The sequence below is a fragment of the Oryctolagus cuniculus genome, chromosome 4 (assembly GCF_964237555.1).
Source record: "Oryctolagus cuniculus chromosome 4, mOryCun1.1, whole genome shotgun sequence".
NCBI classification, from domain to species: domain Eukaryota; kingdom Metazoa; phylum Chordata; class Mammalia; order Lagomorpha; family Leporidae; genus Oryctolagus; species Oryctolagus cuniculus.
Window position 1 is genome coordinate 1,047,933 of NC_091435.1, and position 24,167 is coordinate 1,072,099.

A 24,167-nucleotide genomic window follows, 5' to 3' on the forward strand; every position below is an offset into this window, starting at 1 on the left:
AACAGAAACCAAAAAAGGTGTAGCCATCCTAATATCAGACAAAATAGACTGTAACACAAAAACTGTTAAGAGACAAAAAAGGGCGCCATGCAATGATTAAGGGATCAATTCAACAGGAAGATGTGACTATAATAAATGTAAACACACCTAATTACAGGGCACCTGGCTATTTAAAAGAAACATTAACAGATCTAAAGAGAGACATAGACTCCAATACAATAGTACTGGGGGACTTCAATACTCCACTTTCAGCAATGGACAGATCAACCAGACAGAAAATCAGCAAGGAAACAACAGGTAGTCAACACTCTAGACCAAATGGACCTAACAGATATCTACAGAAATTTTCATCCACAGTTGCAGAATATACATTCTTCTCAGTAGTACATGGAACTTTCTCTAGGATTGACCACATGTTAGGCCATAAAGCAAGTTTCAGCAAATTAAAAAAAAAATTGAAAGCATACCATGCATCTTCTCAGACCACAATGGAATGAAGCTGGAAATCAACAACTCAAGAATCTCTAGAACATATGCAAACACATGGAGACTGAACAACGTGCTCCTGAATGAATAGTGGGACACAAAAGAAATCAAAAGAGAAATAAAAAACTGGTTGAGGCACAGCTTTTTTTTTTCATACTATTTGTTGAAATCTTTACTTAGTATAGAGTTAACCTTCTGTGTATAAAGTTAAATGAAAATAGATTTTAGCAAAAAATAAGAAGTAGGAGAGGGAGAAGGAAGAAGGGTGGGAATGGGGATGGGAGGGTGGGTATGGTGGGAAGAGTCACTATCACTATGTTCCTAAAGTTGTACTTATGAAATGTATGAAGTTTGTATACCTTAAGTAAAAGGTTTCTGGGGAAAAAAAATAAATAAAAAAATTTTTAAATATACAAAAAATGTGAATAAATAATACAAAGAGGGGGGCAGCATTGTGGCAAGGTAGGCTAAGCCTCTGCCTGCGGTGCAGGCATCCCATATGGGCAACGGTTTGTGTCCTGGCTGTTCCTCTTCTGATCTAGCTCTCCGCTTGTGGCCTGAGAAAGCAGTGGAAAATGGCCCAAGGACTTGGAACCCTGCACCTATGTGGGAGACCCAGAAAAACTCCTGGCCCCTGGCTTCCAACTGGCTCAGCTCTAGCCATTGTAGCCATTTGGGGAATGAACCAGTGGATGGAAGACCTTTCTCTCCGTCTGCCCCCTCCCCTGTAACTCTACCTCTCAAATAAATAAATTAATTAATTAAAAAAAAAACACAGTGTGATACAACTTCCTACATATTAGGATGGCTACAATATAAAAAGCAAAAAATAACAAGTGTTGGCAAGGATGTGGAAAAACTGAAACACACATCATCAAATAATGCAGCACCTCTGGAATACAATCTGACATTTCCTCAAAGGGTTAAAAGTACAGTTACAATATGATTCTGCAATTCTGATACTATGTATAACCCAAGATCAATTAAAATATATATTCACAGAAAAAATTTTCACAGAAGCATTATTCATAATAGTCAAAAAGTGCTAACAATCCAAATGTTCACCCACACAATAGAATACTCAACCACAAAAAGGAATTAATTTTGAATAAAAAGCCATAAAAAGGAATGAAATATGTTAGAACATAAATGAACTTTGAAGATGTTATGCTGAGAGAAACAAAACAAGGCATGTTTACATTATTGCAATAATATGAACCATTTAGAGTGGGCAAATCCACAGAGATGGAAAGCAGATGAGTGACTGCGGTGGGGAGGAGGAGGTGCTGGGGTAGGTGAGATGGGAAATGACTGCTAACAGGAGTGAGTTCTTTGAGAAGTGATGAACAAGTTCTGGAATTAGGCAGTGGAACCAGTTGCACAAGCTAGTGAATATGCTAAAAATTTATACTGCATTTAAACGTGAATTATTTCTCAATTAAATAAAATGAAATAAAACAAAAAAGGTGTCAATTCTCTTCACATGGAGATATGTATATATATATATATATACATCCATTACAATCCCAATCCCAATCAAATTTTCAGTGGTCTTTTTTGTAAAATTTGACAGTTGATTTTAAATTTTATATGGAAAAGCTAGGGACATAGACTAGGAAAACAATTTGGAAAAATAAGACCAACACTGGCTTCAAGCCTTACTATAAAGCTACAGTAAAACCACTGTGGCACTGGTGAGAAAAAAGGATTATGGAGCAGAGAGAAAGAGCAGAGTCCAGACAGATCCAAAGGCAGTCAAATTATGAAGTGGCAAACACATCCCCTGAGGAAACAACAGTCTCTCAGTGATGCTCAACACAACGCACAACCAAAGGGAAGGACGAACCTCAGCCCAGACCTTGTGCCACACTCACAGAAAAATTAACTCAAAGCGCATTGTTGGTGGGGAGTTAGAGGTCTAAGTGTAAAATCTAACACTGTATAATTCCTAGAAGATCATCTTTCTGACCCTTGGAAAAAGGCATTCTTGGGTGGAACACAGGGAGCATGAATCATAAAAGAAAAATAAGCAGACAATTGTTATTTCGACCAAGATTGACCATTTCTAGTTTTTCCAGACATTTTAAAAATAAAAACTGAGGCCACACCCTAGGAGAAAACACATGGAGAACAGTGTCTGACAAATGTCTGGCTCCCACAGCACATAAGCAACCCTCACAGTTCAGTGATATAAGAACAGCAAACATTCTCAGTGGGCAAACCGCTTGAGAAGACACTTCACCAAAAAAGACACACAGCTGGCAAATACGCATGTGGAAAACTACCTCTCGCCCTCAGGAAAGTGCAAACTGAAACTGCAAGGAGACACACTTCATAGACACTGGAAAGGGTAACATCTGGAAACCTGACATAGTGCTGGCTTTCAGCTCGTGCACACTGCGGGGTGCAAACTGGTTTGGAAATTTTGCAAAACAAGGTAGTGGTTTCTAACAAAGCCAAACACACACTTACCACACGATCTAGAAAAGCCCCCTCCTGGTTATTTACCTATGAAAAATGAAAACACAGCCACATAAAGACCTGTACAGGAAAGCTCTCAGCAGGTTTATTCATAATGTCTAAAACAATAAATCTCCAAATTCCCATCAATTGGTAAACGGATAAACAAAAATTGTGGTACATTAAATATTACTCAGCAAAAATACAGATACATCTGAAAAGCATTAATGAATGAAGTGGAAAAAAATGCAAACTTTCAAAGTTTATATTGTGTGGTCCCATTTATTTAACATTCTGAGAGGGACAAAACTTCATCTACAACAAGCAGATCGTTGTCAGGAGCTACAGTGGAGCTGTCATGAGGGAATTTCGGTGTGTTGAAAATACCCTATATCATGATTTTTAACAATTAATATCTATACGTATTGTCAAAACTCATTGTATCTTTTAAAGGATAAATTCTATACTATATAAATTATACCTCAACAAATGAAGTTAAAAAAAGTAAGAATAATCCCAAGAAAGATAAGCATAGAAATGTATACCCAGTTATACTACAGTGAAACTGTAAAACACTAAAGACATAGAGAAGATCTTGAAAGTCACCAGAGTTAGAAAATTTAAAGAAAAAAATCCTTGAAATGAGACACATTTAGTTGGAAAGCTGTCTTCTCAATGGCAATGGGAGAGAAAAGTAAACTAAACATTTTATCAAACTCCAGGAAAATAATCTTTATGCAGAACTCCAACCTTGAGGGGAAAAACCTTGTAGAAATAAAGACTAATTTTTAAGTTGCCTCAAAATATTTTATTTTATTTGCTTTTAGCCAGGAATAGGAACTGTGATTAGTTTCTGTGTTACTGGGTTTTTAGCCTCTCCACTGAATTCTAAAGTAGAACACACTGGCAATTACCATTTAAGTTTTTGTGCTGCTGTGAGAACACACATGATGCCATGCTAAATTTAAGCCTCATGAAGATTTTACAGCTGCATCAAGAGGAAATATTTTTTTTAAGACCTGAGATAATTTCTGGTGATCATGAGCAGAAACACTGGCAGATTTTATAAATTAGCAGACCCAACCTAAACACCCACAGAGAAAGAAATGAGTCACTGAGAAATCAATCCCCAAAACAAGATGGCACGGGAAAGTCACAGTAAGTCAACACACGAGACTTCCAGAATGTAATTTAAAAGTCTCCTTAGTTTTTCAACGTTAACTTTTGCTGCATACTGGAAGATTCTTCCGACACTTCACTTTCACGGTGGCAGCACTGTGTACGTGTTCAGCAGGGACTCGCCACCAATCCTGAACTCGCAAACGTGCCGATTCCAAAGAGCATGCCACACGCCAACTCTTTTCCATTAAAATTTGTTCTGATTCTGAAAAGCAATCTTGGGTAAGACATTTCAGAATATCTTAAGTAAGGTACACTTTGAATGTTAAAAATAAAACACAGACTAAAAAGGAAGATAAAGTCTCAGTGAAAAGTAGTTTTCTACCAACACTCTCACCATGATGCCTTTAGGAGCGACAGCAGCTGAGGCACCAGCGGCAGTGAAGCGCAAGGAGCGAGGGTGTGAGTGCGCCAGGCACCCACGCACAGGAGGGCGTTAGAGATAACTAAAGGATGGAACCGCATGAGTCGGGGAGAACAACCCAAGATGAAGCACTGTGAGACGCCTGTGTTCTCTGGAACGAGGATAAAGACACCGATTACCTTCAGACATTGACACATTCAGTACATTTGTAAGACGAACACACGGAAAAAAGAAATCAAAGTTACACAGTGAAGGAGAAAATCACGTGAACAACAACAACAAAAAAATCTGCCAATCAAAAGATAAGAAGAAAACAAAAAATAACATAAGAAAGTTGAGCTACACATATAGCCCAATATAAGATTATAAGAAGGAATCCAAGTTACAATTAAAATAAACAAAATCCAACTAACTGGTTAAGTCTTTAAGATATTCAGATTGTCAGGGAGGATTAGCAAAATTCTATCAGATATCATTTTAAAAGATATATCTAAAACATTCTTACAGGATACACTGAAGGAAGGAGGGGGAAAAATATATACTAGGCAAATACATCAGACAAATATAAGGCAAAAGCATTGCCAGAGACAGACTACATTACACAAAGATAAAAGGATTCAATTTATTAGTAACATACTACAATAATTCTAAAATTACATGCACCTAAAAATAAATTCTCAACATTTCACATACAGTAGAAAAAAACCAGAAATATGAAAACACAAATATGCGATCACTGACAGACTTGAGTACAACAGTCACAGTGACCGAAATATTGGTTAGGATTGAGATGAGTGAGCCTCACATGGAGGCCATGTAGAATGCTCACAAGCACCCTACTTTCCAATACACACAACGCTGGTGATACCTGACCAAAGAGCCCCTTCCTTGTCTATGATGCACTGAATTTAAGAATTAAGATATTTTAAAATATTTTATATAAATATATACTTATTTTTACATAATATGCATTTTAAATACCACGTTTTGTAATTGAGAGATACTTTTAAATAATTTAGGAGCCAAGAGAAATCACAGTAGAAACAAAGTAACACTTGAAAATTAAGGATAACAAAAGTACCAGGTATTCAATCTGTGTACTACAACAGGCTAATTTAGAAGGAAATGTATCACTGTACACATTTATATTTTAAAAAGTAGAGTATCAATAAATAAGCATCAAATATAAATTTTTAAAAAAACAGCAAGATGAACCCAAAAAGCAAAAGTAAGTAAATAAGAACAAATTAATGAAACAGAAAATAACTTCCAATAAGAGAAAAATCAAAATAATGAAAAACTTACTCAAATAAACTAATAGGGGCCAGAGCCATGGCTCACTTGGCTAATCCTCCACCTGCAGTGCCAGCATCCCATATGGGTACCGGGTTCTAATCCTGGCTGCTCCTTTTCCAGTCCAGCTCTCTCCCGTGGCCTGGGAAGCAGTGGAGGATGGCCCAAGTGCTTGGGCCCTGCATCCATGTGGAAGACCACGAGGAAGCACCTGGCTCCTGGCTTCAGATTGGCGTAGCTCCAGCAGTAGCGGCCATTTGGGGAGTAAACCAAAGGAAGGAAGACCTTTCTCTCTGTCTCTCTCTCACTGTCTAACTCTATCTGTCAAATAAAAAAAAAAAACTAATAAATTATACAAGTATTAGAATAAAACATGAGTGATTTCTTCTCTAATCTTCTTAGAGCAAAAGGCTAACTATGAATATAATACTAACTATGAATAGAAAACCAAAAATTTTTAGCATAGCAAAAATGCTGTGAGAAAATATAAAAGCAAATATACAGAAGAAAATATTTGCAGTATATATCACAGGAAATAGTATCTCTAATATTTTTTGAGGGAAGAAAAAAGACCAAAAACCTTACAGAAAATATGGAAAAGACATTAAAAGAGATATCAGAAAGTCCTTAAACATAAGAGATGTTCTACTTTACTCATCGGAAGAGACATGCAAATTACAACCACACCGAGTTACCTCTGTGCAGCCCCCACTTCGGTAAAACTTCTTAGAACAGACTGAGTGCAGCTGTGGTAGAGAAGACACTCGCGCTGCTCTAAGCTTGGAAAACAGTGACAGCCCTGGTACTATCACCGCACACGCACCGCCTCAGACCCCAGCTGCCCCACTCTAGGACTTTTCCAGAAAACATGATGAAATGAAAATGAACAACATTATTCCTCATAGCCCTGTTTGTAATTACAAAGTACTATGAACTACTTCAATATCCTAGCATAGATCAAATCCAAACAATAGGCAGCACTAGATAGCAGAGAAGAAAAGAGAATGAGGAAGGCCATCATAGCCTGGTGTGGGGTCATTTCCAGGAGGTAGCATCGAATGAAAAACACTAAGTACAGAAGATCAGATGTAGATGGTTCCATGATACCAGGACTGTAATTCATATTACTGTATCATATACTTAAAAAAACTAAAATAGGGGCCAGCGCTGTGGAGTAGAAGGTTAAGCCTCTGCCTGCAGTGCTGGCATCTGATATGGAGGCCTGTTCGAGTCTTGGCTGCTCCACATCCGATCCAACTCCTTACTAATGCACCTGGAAAAGCAGTCGAAGACAGCCTAAAAACTTGGGATCCTTGCCCCATGTGGGAGACCTGGAAGAAGCTCCTGGGTCCTGGCTTCGGCCTGACCCAGCCCCAGTCATTGCAACCATTTGGGGAGTGAACCAGCGGACAGAAGTATTCTCTCTCCCTCCCTCCTCCCTCCCTCCCTCCCTCCCTTCCTCTCTTTCTCTCTCTCTCTCTCTCTCTCTCTCTGTATTTCTTTCAAATATATAAATAAATCTTTTTTTTTAAAAAAAAGCACTAAAATAATAAACTTATGCTATACACATTTTATAATAAAATAATAGAAAAAGAACATTGCACATATTTTATACAAGGTAGGTGGGAAATAGAAATTCAAATATATTTGTAATTTTGACAAAAAGTAAAACTCTTGTAAGGAAGGGTAATGACAACAAAACACTGTGCTTTGCCTCCAGTGGCACACTTTGTGTTTGTGCATAGCCCACCTCTCCATCTGCAGGGTCTGTCTATTTCCTTCCACCACAGGGAGCTCAGAGTGCCAAGGGGACAGCCCTGAGCACGGAGCCAGGAAGAGATGTGCTCAGGTAGCTCTCAGAGCTGGAGACAACCCTAAAACATTACTGTCACTGAAAGGTGAGGACAGTGGGAAGAGAAAGGGTACTGTAGGGTTGATTTGTCCATAAATATTTATGAGTATGTGCACACGCACGTATCTTTATGCATCTCTATATGCACACTTACAGATGTATTCATGCATGCATGAATGCTTATATGTGTGAATACACATGCACATATTTCCTAGCTCTGACCATGGATGAAGTCAGAAGCAAAGATGCCCCACTGTAATAAGCACACTGGGACCCAGATCTTAATAACATTTCCACCTTTACAATGAGCCAGACTCCTCAAAGAAGCAGTCAGTTCCAGGACTGGTTAGGCGGTACAAGACGAGCCTGAAACATTATACAGGGAAATACTTTACTCCCACTGATCCAGTCTAGGACGTCTTAGGACCACAACCACTGAGAACAGTGATGAATTAAAACACAGGAATCCATGGAGTGAGTTGATAATAAATACATAATAGATAGACAACTAGGGAAGAAGTAGAGCTCCTGTTCATGGCACATGGCCAAGCCTAACAGTCTTGTGTGGACAGAGCACTGGAGCTGGACAGAGCTCAGGAAACCAGCACATGGAGACTGGTCATCCATGCAGTACATGCAGGGGGAGTCCTGTCACAGACCCCGGCCTGGTCTCCAAGGGTATCCCACAGACAGCTTATCAGACGCCAGGTCCAAGTGACAACTATCGTGGGAGAAGGCTCAAGTGAGTGAGGGACTTCGCATCCCTAAATCAGGGTGGATGGATACTTGGCATGCCCAGCATGAGGCCCTGACCAGAGTACACACCTCAGAGGTCGTGCTCAGAGGACCCATGCCTGGACCCTCATCGTGAAGAGCCAGTGGATAACCCCAAAAGTAGGAAGCTTCTGTTTTATAAAAGAGAATGTATTTTTCAGAGCTCACAGGACAGGAAGGCTGTGGAGAACATTCCAGATCAATCAAAAAACACAGACACACATCTACAAAGTACAATGCCTGACCAGACTGGGTGCCATGGGGAGGGACACAATGCTGTGAAAGACTCCCTGAGCCACCTGAAAATCCTGGGATGCAGCTGGTGGGGGGCTTTGCCAGCTGACAGGACATGAGCGAACACATCTGCTCAGGAAGCAGCAGGGTCCCCACATCCCAAACCTACCTGCTGGCTCCAGACTCCAGCACCTACACAGCACCCCTGCACTAACCAGGTCTCTTTAACCTTCAAAGTCTTTGTCTTTCCAATACCTTTTCAGGCTTTCAATATATTCAGGTAGCTCCTATTAAACACCAACAGGGAGCAGATGTTCAGCTTAGCAGTTCAGAAGGCAGCTTGGGAAACTCACGTCCCACATCAGAGTCCCTGGGCTCCAGCCCTGGTCCAGCTCCTGACGCTGAGGACCTCTACTGCAGCCTCTCGGAGGCGGCATGGCCCAAGGGGTTGGGTTCCTGCCACTCACAGAGTAGGTGGCCAGCACCCAGCTCTGCCTGGATTGAGTTCCTGGCTCCTGGCTTCAACCTCCTAGCTGTTGTGGGCATTTAGGGAGTGAATAAGCAGATGGGAGAATCAATCTCTCCCTCCTTCTCTCCACCCACCTTGAAATAATAATATTACTCTTTTTAAAACCAACAAAATAGTTCTCTTTCAGACCCCAAGTTCTCAGAGCTGAACACTGGGACCAGCCACGTCTACCCTCTACTCTCCATACCCTACCAGCCCATGCAATCTGGCTTCCTCTCTGCCTCCTCAAGGTCACTAGCAGCCTCCCAGCCATCTTGATGCTAAATCCCATGATGCTCTGAGTGTTCTCTTCCCCTTTCTGTGGGTGACAGTGGCAGGTGATAAGGGGATGCTAACAGGCACCCCCAGGAGAGCTGCTGAAAATGTGAAATGCTTCAGTTTTCCAGAAGGCAATTTGGCCATGAGCACTTAAAATCTGAGTGACCTACAATTTCACATAATTGAAGTGAAAGGGCAACAGAGGGCTCTGGACCAGGGGAGCGGCGGGCGTGGGTCTCTGCCCTGATGCTGACAGAACGGGGTAGCCAAGTACCCTCAGAACGGAGGGGATTCGGTGCGGAACTTTCGGCTGGAAGAAGGTTTTTACCCTGGAACCCATCTCCTCACGTGGCCATTTCTTTATTCCTGGAGAGACACCGACTTCTTGTAGAAGCCTAAACAGCATGGCCATCCCTCCTTCCCCTGTTAGGCCCTGGGCAGCACAAACTCGAGGCCACTCTACTGCTGGAGGAGCAGCACCAGCCAGAAATGACCTAGCCAAGGTCATGCTGTGATGCGCATGACTCAGGAGATGAGTTGGACACAGAACCCAGTCGCTGGATTCCCCAGCTACAATCTGAGTCCACCAGCCCAGAACCACACTGTTCTCTGTGCACATTTCTGCTCGCACGCTGCCAAATGACTACCAGGAGAGGATGAGATCAGTACACCGCTGTGCTCCCAATAGCAGCTGCCCTGCTGCCACCAGCCTGCATGGTCTGGCCAGCATCCAGCTCTGCCGGGAAGACACAGGGGATGCAGTGGGGTTAAAAGGCAGCCCCTTCCCTGTAGGGCTATGAAATGGAAGCTGGAGACAGGTGCATAAAATCACACATTCACTCAGGAACAGGTGTAAGCAAAGCCAGCCTTGAAAGAGTGAAAGAATCAGACAGAACCTCACACACACACTGAAGGCCTGCCCTGGCTCCCCGATTCTGCTCACCCTTCCTATCCAGAAATGGCCTTGTGGCTCACCCTACACGCGGTCTGGGTGGCAAAGGCACAGTGGTGGAGCAGACAGAGAATTAAGTAGGAAACACTTGCCCGGGAAAGAAAAGCAACCTGGGCCCACTGTGCCCGGTATGATATTCTTAAAGGTCAGAAGACATCAGGCAACCCACACATGGATGCACCAAACTCACCACTGCACCCAAGGGCAACAGGAAGTGGGCTGTATCTGCAATGAATGAGATAAAGTATATGGAAAGGCTGCCTCCTGCCTGTGTGCCTGTGCCCCAAGGGGCTTGCTCACCATTGCCAGCCACCAGGGACCACACGACAGCTCCCAGATCCATCACCACCGCCACACACAGACTGCCAGACAGCCTGGCAGCACAGCAGCAGAGGGACAGATGAGTCACTGTAAAAGACTTTCAGTCCCCTTGTGCCGGCCTACAGGTGACCTCTCCCCAGCAGCCCTGAGAGAGGGACGGAGGCCAGGGAAAGTAGCCTGAGCAAAGTAGAGGAAACCAGGAGAACAGGAGTAAAGAAACTGGGGCTGGGGTCTTTCCCAGCAGTTCCAGCAGAGACACACTGTGCCCATGCTAAAATATATGCGTGGAGACTCCAGGAGACCACACAACTCCTGATAGTCGGTAAGGAGCTGGTGAGGGGCAGAGCTGGGATCCAGTGGAAGCCTCTGTGGCTTCCTGCACTTCACCACTGCCCTAAGAGGAGTGAGAACAGCCCTGAACAGCCTTCCCTTAGCCTGTCACGGCCTCCACATCTGCCCTGGTCTTCCTGGCTCTGAGGCCCATGTTCTGAGCAGACTGGTACTCACCCCACCCCAGCAGGCCTTGGCATCTTGCTGGGAGTGGGCAGGCAGTGCCCACCTGTGTCCCACGACAGCATTCAAGGACACTAGAACTGCAGCCAGCAAGACTGTAGGAGGCGTGGCAGGCCCAGCTCTCTGTCCACAGTGCTTGACACTGCACGCTGCCGTCAGTGGGGCCAGGCAGTTCCCTCCTATGGAAAGTGTGTCTGCCAGGCTTCAGTGGCCTGGCACAGAGCACGTGGGCACAGGTGCTCTTGCCAGTTCTTCATCGAGAAGTGTGGATCAGCCGCAAGCTCTCACTTCAGTTCTCTCCTTGCCACTCTTCACGTGAGTTCTACACCCTGTCCCTGTGTGTACAGACAGCGAGCTCCTCCCTTCCTCTGTGACAACAGCACTTGGGCTGAGCATCTCACTGCCCCACTGGGTACGTGTGGTCCGACCTCCAGTGCAGAGAGGCATGGCACATTGATGGTAGTATATAGCTGGTCCTGGACATCGAGACACAAGTTGGCAAAACTTGGCTTAAATCCTTAAAATGAGCTACTCTCTGCCATACCCTCCTCAGCCCTCATAGGCTGGAGCACACACGATGCATGTGTGGAAAAGACCTCCTAGAAACGTTACTCTTCTGAGTTGAAGAATGATAAATACCCACACAACTAGTTAGTCCATATCAAGGCCACTGGGACGAAACTGAAAGTGTCTGGAAGTTAACTGAAGCCACAGTAGTTAGCAACCATCCAACAGATGCAGTCAAGAAATTAGAAACACAGCACTGGGGCTAGCGTTATGGCAGAGCAGGTAAAGCTGTTGCCTCTGACACTGGTATCCCATACGGGCACTGATTCATGTCCTGGCTCCTCTACTTCCAAGCCAACCTTTTGCTAATGGCCTCAGAAAGGCAGCAGAAGATGGTCCAAGTGTTTGGGTCCCTTCCACCTACTTGGGAGATCTGGATGAAGCTTCTGGCTCTGGGCTTCAGCCTAGCCCAGCCCTGGCTGTTAAGGCTATATGGGAAGTGAAACAGATGATAGAAGATCTCTCTCTCTCTCTCTCTCTCCCCCTCTCTCTCCCTCTCTCTCCCTCTCTCTCCCTCTCCCTCTCTCTCTCTCTCACGGTGTGTGTGTGTCCTTCTCTCTGTAACTCTTTCAAAGAAATAAATAAATCTCTTTTTTAAAAATAACAGTATTAGCCCAAAAAGAAGGGAAAATAATGCATGTTAAAATGAGATACTAGTGAAATAGTAAACAAAAGTATAAATTATACCAATATAACTGAAAGCAATTTGGGGACAGCATTGTGGCACAGCTGGTAAAGCCACTGCCCGCAACACCAGCATCCCAATGAGTACCAGTTCCTGTCCTGGATGCTCCCTTTCCAGCTCAGCTCCTTGCTAATGGCCTGGGACAAGCAGCAGAAGATGGCCCAAGTATCTGAGCTCACCCACGTGGGAGACTTGGAAGAAACTCTTGGTTATCGGCTTCATCTTGGCCTAGCCCCAGCCATTGCAGCCACCTGAGGATTGAACCAGTGAATGGAAGGTCTCTGTCTTTCCCTCTCTCTCTGACTTCCAAATAAATAAATAAATCTTTTTAAAAAAGAACTAAAGAAATCTGGACAATTTAAATAAGCTTTAAACAATAGAGAGGGAACACAACAAAGGTTCAGGTATGACTGAAGTACTGTAAGAGCACAACAAGGATACATTTGTATCCATATACCCGAAGGCTTGCCTGAAATGGCCTATTTTTTTTTAACAAATTATTTATTTGGATCAAGCTGTTCACCACTGCCTTTTTTATTTTTTTTTTAACTTTTATTTAGTAAATATAAATTTACAAAGCACAGCTTACGGATTACAATGGCTCCCCCCCATAATTCCCTCCCAGTCGCACCCCTCCCATCTCCCGCTCCCTCTCCCATTCCATTCACATCAAGATTCATTTTCAATTATCTTTATATCCAGAAGCTCAATTTAGTATATATTAAGATTTCATCAGTTTGCACCCATACAGAACATAAAGTGTAAAATACTGTTTCAGTACTCGTTATAGCATTAATTCACATTGGACAACACATTAAGGACAGAGATCCCACAAGAGGAGTAAGTACACAGTGACTCTTGTTGTTGACTTAACAATTTGACACTGTTGTTTATGGCGTCAGCAATCTCCCTAGGCTCTAGTCATGAGTTGCCAAGGCTATGGAAGCCTTTTGAGTTCGCCGACTTTGATCTTCTTCAGACAAGGTCATAGTCAAAGTGGAAGTTCTCTCCTCCCTTCAGAGAAAGGTACCTTCTTCTCTGATGGCCCCGTTCTTTCTACTGGAATATCACTTGCAGAGATCTTTCATTTAGGTTTTGTTGTTGTGGTGGTTTTTTTTGTTTTTTTGTTTTTTGTTTTTTGTTTTTTTTTTTGCCAGAGTGTCTTCCCTTTCCATGCCTAAAATACTCTCATGGGCTCTTCAGCCAGATCCGAATGCCTTAAGGGCTCATTCTGAGGCCAGAGTGCTGTTTAGGACATCTGCCATATTATGAGTCTGCTGTGTATCCCACTTCCCATGTTGGATCGTTCTCTCCCTTTTCTATTCTATCAGTTAGTATTCGCAGACACTAGTCTTGTTTGTGTGATCCCTTTGACTCTTAGTCCTATCAGTGTGATCAATTGTGAACTGAAATTGATCACTTGGACTAGTGAGATGGCATTGGTACATGCCACCTTGATGGGATTGTATTGGAATCCCCTGACACATTTCTAACTCCACCATTTGGCACAAGTCCAATTAAGCATATCCCAAATTGTATATCTCCTCCCTCTCTTATTTCTACTCTTATATTTAACAGGGATCACTTTTCAGTTAAATTTAAACACCTAAGAATAATTGTGTGTTAATTATAGAGTTCAACCAATAGTATTAACTAGAACAAAAAAAAATACTAAAAAGGATAAAGTATTAAACTGTACATCAACAGTCAGGACAAGGGCTGATCAAGTCACTGTTTTTCATAGTGTCCATGAAATGGACTATTTTTTAAGAAAAAAATTGATATATAGGAAAAAGTATGTAAGATTGATAACCATGGTAGAAATTGTATAGACAGACAAAAATCTGCCTGCAAAGCAGGTATAGGCTTTAACAGAGGAATCTACCAAATATGAGAGCAGCAATACCTGCTTTTCTAAGCACAGGACAGAAAAATTTATAATTTAAATAAAGGATACAAAAACAAACAGAGTTCCTCAAATCATGTTATGCAACTATGTAATACCAAGATCACATAAAAGTTAGAAAAGCAACTTACACAGCAGTTTCACCCTCATCCTAACCAAAAGCTAACATTAACCCTAATCCTAATCTTTGAAATAACTAATACCAACAGCAACGCCACCCCAGACCTCATCTTTTCTCTGTCCCTAATCCTATTACTCATGCTTATGCTAGTTCCAACTAAACACTAGAAGCATATTTTATTTGGAAGGATGTTAAAACATATCAATAAGACCTAACAGGATTTACTCCAAGAACCAATATTTGGAATGTCATCAATGATTCACTACATTAAGAGATGCAAACAGAAAACCATCTGGCCATCTTTATAGCTGAAACCAATACACTCCGTAAAATGCAACATCCTTTTTCAACTTTAAGAACAACTCAATGAGTAGTAACAAAAAAGAAACTTCTAGAACTGAATGAAAGGTACTTAGCAGAGAGCCACAAACAAGCAGACTTCATGGAAAGCATTTGGGTCAAGTCAGGAATACAATACAGGAATACAGGAATTCAAAAGAAAACCGTCTTGCATCTAAAAGCATTTTAGCACATGGTCACACCCAAATAAAAGAAAATTAATAGTTCTCCTACACATTACTAAATATTTGATAAATTCAATAGGAAAAATCCCAATGACAATAACCATATAACAAAAAAGTTGGAAAGAGTTGAAAAGAGAAAATCCATGGTAAGCAAGTCATAAAATATAACTCAGGCTAATCACAGAACAAATGGAGACAGAATATCTTCCAATGTTGGAAACCAAATGTTATTAAAATATCATATAGGGCCAGCGTTGTGACATAGAGGGCAAAAAGCTGCTGCCTGTGATGCCAACATCCCATATGGGCAGCTGCTCCACTTCCAATTCAGCTCCCTGCTAACGTGACTGGGAAAAGCAGCAGAAGATGGCCCAAGTGCTTGGGCCCCAGACACCCATGTAGGAGACCTGGCCCAGCCCTGGCCATTGCGGCCATTTGAGGAGAGAACCAGTAGATGGAAGATCTTTCTCTCTCTCTCTCTCCCTATAACTCTTTCAAATAAATAATAGGATACTGTTACAATTTAAATTATTGGATTGACCCATTAAATTTGAAAAACATTCTAAAGCTTATCTAAAAGGTGAGTAGCCAAGAATAGTTAAATTTTTTTTCCAAGAAGGAGTTTGGCATAGCAGTTAAGATGCTGTTTGGGATGCACACCATATTGAAGTGGTGGTGCCACTGTGGGCATACTGTGGGTGCCCAAGGACTTGAGCCATCTTCTACTGTTTTTCCAGGCCACAGCAGGGAGTTGGATGGGAAGAGGAGCAGCCAGGACTAGAACCGGCATCTGTATGGGATGCCAGCGCTTCAGGCCAGGGCTTTAACCCACTGTGCCACATCACTGGCCCCTTTAATTTTCATTTTTAATGTGTATGGCTTTATAAGTCAAAAAACTCTACAAAGCTTATAATGAAAAATATGCCCTCCCCCACAACGCCACCAAACTACAGTCTTCCTCAAATTGCTTATCCTCTTTGGGTATTTTTTTTTAAAGATTGATTTATTTATTTCAAAGACAGAGTTAAAGAGAGAGGGAGAGATAGAGAAACAGAGAGAGATCTTCCATCTGCTGGTTCACTCCCCAAATGGCCACAAGGGCTGGAGCTGGTCAGATCTGAAGCCAGGAGACTGGAACCCCATCCAGGTCTCCCACATGGGTGTGGGGGCCCAAGAACTTGGGCCATCTTCCCCTGGTTTCCCAAGCATACTAGCAGGGAGCTACATCACAAGTGGAGCAACCAGAGCTTGAAATGGTATCCATATGGCATGCCCACATCGCCAAGTGGCAGCTTAACCTGCTGCACTACAATGCCAGAAAACCCTTTGGGTATTTATCTCCATATTTCTACCTACCAAGTTCACATTGTTATTCTTGATTTCACAATTCTAAGTAGAACTTCCTTTTAACTCCCTACTATGGATGATAATACCAACTCCCTTTTGTCCTCACCTTCCTTCTCCCTCAGCCCCTCAAAATTGAACCTTAGATGATCACATAACTGCTCCTTAGATGACCACAGACCACACAACTGCTCTTCATGCCTGGTGCAGCTTCTCTTCTAAATGTTCAGTGTTGATGCCTTCTGTAGTGAACAGGGCCTCGCTGGTTGGCCTGCTCAGGATTCAACCATGGAGGCTACCTCCCCTCCAAATTCAGAGAGAGGGCCAATTGCCTTCCAACCCCCTCACAGACCAGCAAGTATCCTCTGGCCTCCTCTAGAGCTGCTACCCTGGGCCACCAGCTTCCTGCCCCACCTGGAGCCTGTCCATCCCTTCTACATCCATCTTACACCCACCCTGCATCCTTCAGCCCCAGAATCAGTAACCAGCTGGAGTAGAGCCCCACCCCCAGCCTGAGACAGGCCCTTCTATGCCCACAAGCTTTCAAGCCCCCTCCAGGGGAGGAACCTGCAGTCTTCAGCTAGGGTGGAAGAGGGCTGAGGAACTGCCTGCTTCTCAGAGGCCATGGTAATACCATTCCCAAGACCTGGGGGAGGGGGCTGTCTGCAAAGCAACACACTGCCCAGATCTCCAAATCACACCATATACACACATCCCACCCACATGTGTGCACAATACATGTACCTCATACTCACACACATACACAAATGCACACCTACCACAGAAGCACACACTACAAACCACCCAAGGCACATGCACATTTACATATGCACATGTGATGCAAACACACATACATACAAACACACATACATACCATACACATCAGCATACATGCATGCACAATATACATATGCATGTCCATGCACATATACATAACAAATGCCGACTGCACACATGCAAGTACATATAAACATACATATACACAGACACAGATATATACGTTGGCACACACACACTGAACGCTGGTATGCACCTCCCGGACTTCTGATTTTGAGATCTGCTACACTTATCTGTGTGTCTGTCTTTCCAACTTCCAAAGTTCTGTCACCTCCTTTCTCAATTACTCAGTGAGTTACTTTTTTAAAATCTGTTTTTAAAAAGTTTATTTATTTGAAAACCAGAGTTGCAGAGAGACAGAGAGGTGCTGGGCCAGGATGAGCCCAGAGCTAAAAACCCCATCCAGGTCTCCCATGTGGGTAGTGGGGGCTCAAGTACTTGGACTACTTTCTGCTGCTTTCCCAGGTGAATTAGCAGGGAGCTGGATCGAAGTGGAGCAGCTGGGACTCAAAGCTGTGCTCATTTGGAATGCCAGTGTTCCAGGCAGCAGTTTAACTCACTACGTCATAATGCCGGCCCCTTAAAATTATCTTATCTATCATGTTAGTGGGTTTTTATGAAGCAGAGGTCACTGTAAATTTAATCTGCCATTTTGGCTGAAAATCGAAAATCAGGGAGGAATTTTTTATATTTTAAGAGAAGAGTGAATGCGACCTCTGGGGTATGAGAAGCAGAGATCAGCCCATGCAGAAAGTACAGGAAAAAGGTGGTACCCAGGATGGCAGGAGCAAGTCTAAGGAGACGGGAGCACAGGTGCACAAGACCAAGGGAGCTGGAACTCAGAGCCCAGGACAGAAGATGGTACAGAGAAGCACCTCCTTCTCCTTGACGTCATCATCAGTGAGGCCCTTTCCACAGGCCCAGAAATAAGAAGGAAGAGCAGGTGTAACAGAATGAGCTTGGATAAGAACAAATCTGCTGGGGACATATGGCTGGGATTGGGCGGCGCTCAGTGCAGATCTCAGCCCTGCGGGTGGAAGTTAGGGGAGACCACTCTGCATATGCTCTTAGTCCACCAAGTGGACACCTGGACAGACAGAGGCAAAGCTGAGAGTGTATGAATGAAAGTGACCACTGGGCTGCACCAGGAACTGGGTACTACTGAAGATGAAAGGAGGTCCCAAGAAAGACACAGACAAGAAGGGGTGGGAACAGCTCGTCTGCACAACCTCCTACCTGTGCTAATTACAGGAGAGATTTTAAATTCATTTTCATATTTTCTAAATTTTCTAACAGCAAAGTTTTTATGTCAGGGTAAATCCCCTCCAAAAATGTAAAGAGCAAATAACCAATTGGGTATCACAAAGAATAAAAGACCTCAAAGTAAATCATCATTTAAAAAATTATCTATTATTTTTCACTTTATGTTTCGGTGTGGGAGCAAACTGTTCAAATCCTTACTTAATGTATGCTAAACTGATCTTCTGTATATAAAGAGAATCGAAAATGAATCCTCATGTGAATTGAAGGGGAGAGGGAGTGGGAAAGGGGAGGGTTGTGGGTGGGAGGGACATTATGGGGGGGAAGCCATTGTAATCCATAAGCCATACTTTGGAAAGTTATATTCATTAAATAAAAGTTAAAAAAAAATCTTTAACAAAGTGTTCATTATCAGTACTTCTTAATTTCCTAATCTCAGTGTGGTTGAAGAAAAACAGCTGTGAGATGGGACAGACGCAGCAGGGCCCTGCCCCTATAGAACAGTGACAAGAAGTCCTTCTCTGTAGAACCAAGTGGGATTTCAAGAGTGCACATACCACACACAAACCAGGAAGGGCCTGTTTGTGCTTCCCTATGGAATGCTGTACTCATCTCACCCAAGAAACGGAAAGAAGCTCTTCAAGACAGGGGGATGGAAAACCCAGTGCTCCCAAAGCCGCCACTTCCCCTGGGAAGCGTGGCTGCAGATGAGCTCCGTTCTGGTCCATCCTACCCACCAGGAATCCCATGGGAAGCAACTGCGGGGCTCAGTCGACCCTGCACAGGGAGTAGAGCTGTTCTGTTCCAGGCGCCCAGTGCGCCTAGCAGCTCCCTCCCCATCACGTCCAGGCCTGGGGTGCCCTATAAAAAGCTCCCTGCCTTGACTTAATTAAGGCCTGAGGGAAGTTCCAGAATCTGTCCTCCGCAGTCCCCTGGAATCCATCTGCTTACAGCCTTGATGGCTCAAACTACCCGGCTTGTCTCTGCCTCCCAGCCTGGCTGCTTTAGGCCACTGCTGGCCTGCAGCCTGCGGGGCTGTGCAATACAAACAGCGGGGGAACCTCCAAGTAGTGCACCTAGACCAGCAGCCAAACTCGAGTTCCTGTCTGCCCGAAGGAGGAACCTGGGCAACACCAAAGTCCAAGGGAAAGAAGCCCCGCACACAAAGGGTGTTGTTTACACCTCCGAGTCCCAGAATCCTTCCCTTGAGATTTCCGTGAAAATTAGATCCAGATCTGCACAATTACAAAGTTGGTCCCAAGGCAACAGGGATGTCGGCTAAGAAGCAGGTATTACAACAGTTTTCATTTGTTGGGGGAGTGGGGGATGCACAATCCAGCACAGACTGAGAAAGGCTGGCTGGCTCGCTGCTCCACACTCCCCTTGCTGTGGTCTAGCCTGAACCCTATTGCACACAGGCTCAGAGCTTGTCTCAGGAGCACCCGGTGCCCCACGCACCCGCTGCTGCCACGCTGACCTCACTCTTGTTCTTTCCCTTCACACACTTGGTTCCAGCCACGCTGGCCTCCTGGCTACACTACACACTCCCACTCAGAGCCTCTGCACAAACTCCTCTAGGACCTGGAGCCCCTCACCAGCCAGCAGCCATGAGGCTCTCCCATGCCTCCCCCTCCACTTGATGCTCCTTCCCTAGAGGCCATGCCTGTGACCCCAACATTCCCATCCTGCCCTCTGCTTCCTCCACAGCACTCATCTCCACCCGGCACACGCTGAGACAAACTGACTATTATGCCAAAGTTTCATACCCCGCAAGGACATTGGGATTCTCGAAGAGTTTCTGGCACCTCTCAGGCATGCCATAAACATCTGCGGAGTGAATGAAAGGACAAACAAGGTCTTTGTTCAAGCAATTTGCTAATAAGAACTCTTCCCTTCAGATACCGGTCAGCACTCCAATTATCCCTAAGTCCAGGAGCTTGGGTGCCCAGCCCCACCTCCTCACCACCACCTCCCTGCTACAGGCAACAGCTCAGGATGAAGCCAGCACTGCCCTCTGATCAGGATCTGTCAAGCTTGTGACTACAGAGCACACAGCTGCCACCAGCGCCGGTAGGAAGGCCAAACGCTGGAGTTCCAATTCCACACAATGCCAGCAAGGCAGAGCCCTCTCATCCCTCCACTGTGCAGCCAGAAGGCTGAGCTCAGATCTCATCCTCGCCAGTTACGACCAAGGTGACTTCACCTCTGTAAGCCCAGGGAACATGACAAAATAATGACCCTCACCTCCAAGAGGCCTGTGAGGACCAAGTGAGTAATTACACATCAAGCATTCAAATCTGGACAGCTGGTATGCATCAGGCACTTCATGACATTAGCATCTACATGATCACTTTAGTTTTCCAGGCAAGACTGCTCAAAAACAAGTTTTCTGATGAAAACTTTTTGAAGACAACATTTACAAATATTAGAAAAAGACATCTCAGGAGTAATTTTTAAAGGAATCACCTTGGCCGGCGCTGCGGCTCAATAGGCTAATCCTCCGCCTGCGGCGCCGGCACACCAGGTTCTGGTCCCCGTCGGGGCGCCAGATTCTGTCCTGGTTGCCCCTCTTCCAGTCCAGCTCTCTGCTGTGGCCCAGGAAGGCAGTGGAGGATGGCCCAGGTGCTTGGGCCCTGCACCCCATGGGAGACCAGGAGAAGCACCTGGCTCCTGGCTTTGGATCAGCGCGATGCGCCAGCCGCAGCACACCGGCCGCGGCAGCCATTGGAGGGTGAACCAACGGCAAAAGGAAGACCTTTCTCTCTGTCTCTCTCTCTCTCTCTCTCTCACTGTCCACTCTGCCTGTCAAATAAATAAATAAATAAAATAAAGGAATCACCTTGAGGCAGTTCTGCAAAACTAGATCAGGGTCACAGTGTAGCATCTTTGACAGGTGTCTGCAGGCACGTGCTTCATGCTGGGCAGCCCCAGGACTTTTCCTCGGACTTCACCCTCCCAACTGCCCCACCACTACCACAGCACAAGGCATCAGCTAGGCTTAGAGAGCTGACAACCAGCACCCAGACCCCCCTGCTGCATGGTCAGGTTAATTTTGTGAAAAAATGGTAAACTGAAAAGTAACAGACTGCTTCTTTTAAACCTTAGTTCTACAGAAGCCAGAAAGGAAAAGGTAGGTCACTTACCTACTGCTGTACACTAACCTGTAACAGAGTCACATGATAAGAAATCAGGCACAAATGAGAACAGCAGCAAGCCACCAGCTCCATTTGCAAGCAAGACTTTGCAAACCAACTGATGGAAATAGAATCGCTCAACTTAAACATGTAACTCCTGTGAGGCACTGAAAGAAGCACTGCTTACCTGGAGCTGTGAGACGATCTCTCTCTGTAGACAGTCCTGTAAACAGTTTTCAAAAACATAATTAAAATTGGAAATTTTAAGTAGAAAAGAATCCAAAGACAGAAAGAAGTCACAATCATATATCAACTCAGATAACAATTTTAACAAACCAAAATAATTTATCAAAGAACATTATTTATGAATCAGTTATTTGGAAGGTCAGAGGTAATTTCCCATAGAAAGAATGCCATAAAAAATGACTAAATTCTAAACTGAGTCTGGAACGGAAAGACATTGCTGCACACGTGGGGCCCCAGCTTCCTCTTAACCCTGAGCACAGCACTAGGATAGAGGGAAGCTCTTGCAGGGTTGATTCTCCCTCTGCTCTGAACCTGCTGGTTGAGAGGCGTAGGTAGGGCAGCCCAAGACAGTCCAGTTCTCTGTTTCACTCTCAAGAGTACTCTACTGGAACAATGGGATCAAGGAGCCCTCCCCATGCAGACAACAGAAGCAAAGGGTTATGAGAAGCCCTGGCCAGTGGCCATCCCAGCCATGACAGAGGAAGAACAGGTACATGGGTTCTCCCACCACCGTCAGTGAAAAATCAGACAAAAACAGGAAACAAGGGTTTTCAGACACAGGACACAGCAGCCCAGGACGATGACCGAGAGCAAGGGAAACAAGGGTAACACAGCCTGGGAGTGGCCCGGCTGGAGGAGTCCTGAATGAAGAATCTAGGGAGGCAAAGGCAGCTCCAATTCGAGAGCAAAAAAGAGGCAGAGAATGACTCCAGATTCCATGGAATCTCACTCAGATACCACGTAAACAGCACATGTGAGAAACTACCTTAGGCCAGGTGGAGAACCAAGACAAAGAAAAAAGGCAAACAACGGTTCCAGCTCACACAGATCTGGGGGTACGTCAGACTCCCATTAGCAGCACTAGAGAAAGCTTGTCACACAGGGGAACACTGGGCTGGCTACTTGGAAGGGCCCTCACTGCTTCACAAGTAGGCCGCATCAGCAGCAGACTATTTTGGTATACTAAACTAGGCACTGCCTAATAAAATTTAACAAGCCACCAAAGAATCTAAACTTCCTAAGTAACTTAAAAGTATTCCAAAACAAAGTCTCATAAATTTAAAAAGAATATGAAACTCAACAATATAAAATTCACATTGTGTTTTACCCATTCAAAAGTTACCACGTATACAAAGAAGCATTAAAAAAAATCTCATAATGAGAACAGCTGATCAATAAGAAACAAACTCAAAAATTACAGATATAATTAGTACATAAAGACATTAAAATGGCTATTATAAATACATTGCATATGTTTTTAAAAAAGAGGAAGCATAAAATGCTGAGAGACAAAAAAAAAAAAAAACATTTTATTTTATGAACATCCAAATCAAACATCTAGAGATGAAAAATTCACCTGAGATGAAAAACACACTGGAGAGGATTAACATCACACTGGACATGACAGGTCAGTCCATGTGCAGACAGAACAATCTGTATAGACCGGCGCCGCAGCTCACTAGGCTAATCCTCCGCCTGCAGCGACGGCACACCAGGTTCTGGTCCCCGTCGGGGCACCGGATTCTGTCCCAGTTGCCCCTCTTCCAGGCCAGCTCTTTGCTGTGGCCCGGGAGTACAGTGGAGGATGGCCCAAGTGCTTGGGCTCTGCACTCGCATGGAAGACCAGGAGAAGCACCTGGCTCCTGGCTTCAGATCAGCACAATGTGCCGGCCGCAGCGCGCCGCCTGTGGCAGCCATTGGAGGGTAAACCAACAGCAAAAGGAAGACCTTTCCCTCTGTCTCTCTCTCTCTCTCTCACTGTCCACTCTGCCTGTCAAAAAATAAAAAATAAATAAAAAAGAACAATCTGTATAAACAGAACAAGCAAAGATGAAACACAGAAAAATTCCTTCCTCCCCCAATGTATGTGGCTATCTATGGATTACTGGAGATCTAGAAGGAAAGAATTAAAATATGCATATTTAAAGAAATAGTGGGGGCCAGTGTTGTGGTGCAATAGGTTAATCCTCTGCCTGCTGTGGTGTAGCACATAAAGCTGCCACCTGTGATGCCAGCATCCTATATGGGCACAGGTTCTAGTCCTGACTGCTCCTCTTCCGATCCAGCTCTCTGCTATGGCCTGGGAAAGCAGTAGAAGATGGCCCAAGTGCTTGGGCCCCTGCACTCACATGGGAGACCTGGAAGAAGCTCCTGGCTCCTGGCTTCAGATCAGCGCAGCTCTGGCCATTGCAGTCATTTGGGAAGTGAACCAGTGGATGGAAGACCTCTCTCTGTGTCTGTAACTCTACATCTCAAGTAAATAAATAAATATTTAAAAAAATAGAAACAAAAATTATGAGCCCATTCACCAAGAAGGTCAACAATGCC

The 24,167-nt window shown here is 44.2% G+C and overlaps 1 protein-coding gene across 9 annotated transcripts in view; it reads right to left on the bottom strand.

Moving 5' to 3' along the window:
* The window catches only part of PCBP3 (poly(rC) binding protein 3), a 272,594-nt gene that overhangs the window by 166,008 nt on the left and 82,419 nt on the right, over positions 1–24,167 (bottom strand). For 3 of the 9 annotated variants that reach the window (XM_070071737.1, XM_070071750.1, XM_070071743.1), the window contains exon 2: positions 21,781–21,816. The exons of 1 other annotated variant lie outside the window; for it this stretch is intronic. The gene's annotated coding sequence lies outside the window, so the exon portion shown is untranslated. Of the gene's footprint in view, positions 1–2,958; positions 2,995–4,462; positions 4,641–21,602; positions 21,621–21,780; positions 21,817–24,167 lie in introns of all 9 variants that reach the window. 5 more of the 9 variants (XM_070071738.1, XM_070071741.1, XM_070071740.1 and 2 more) reach the window with 4 other exon arrangements.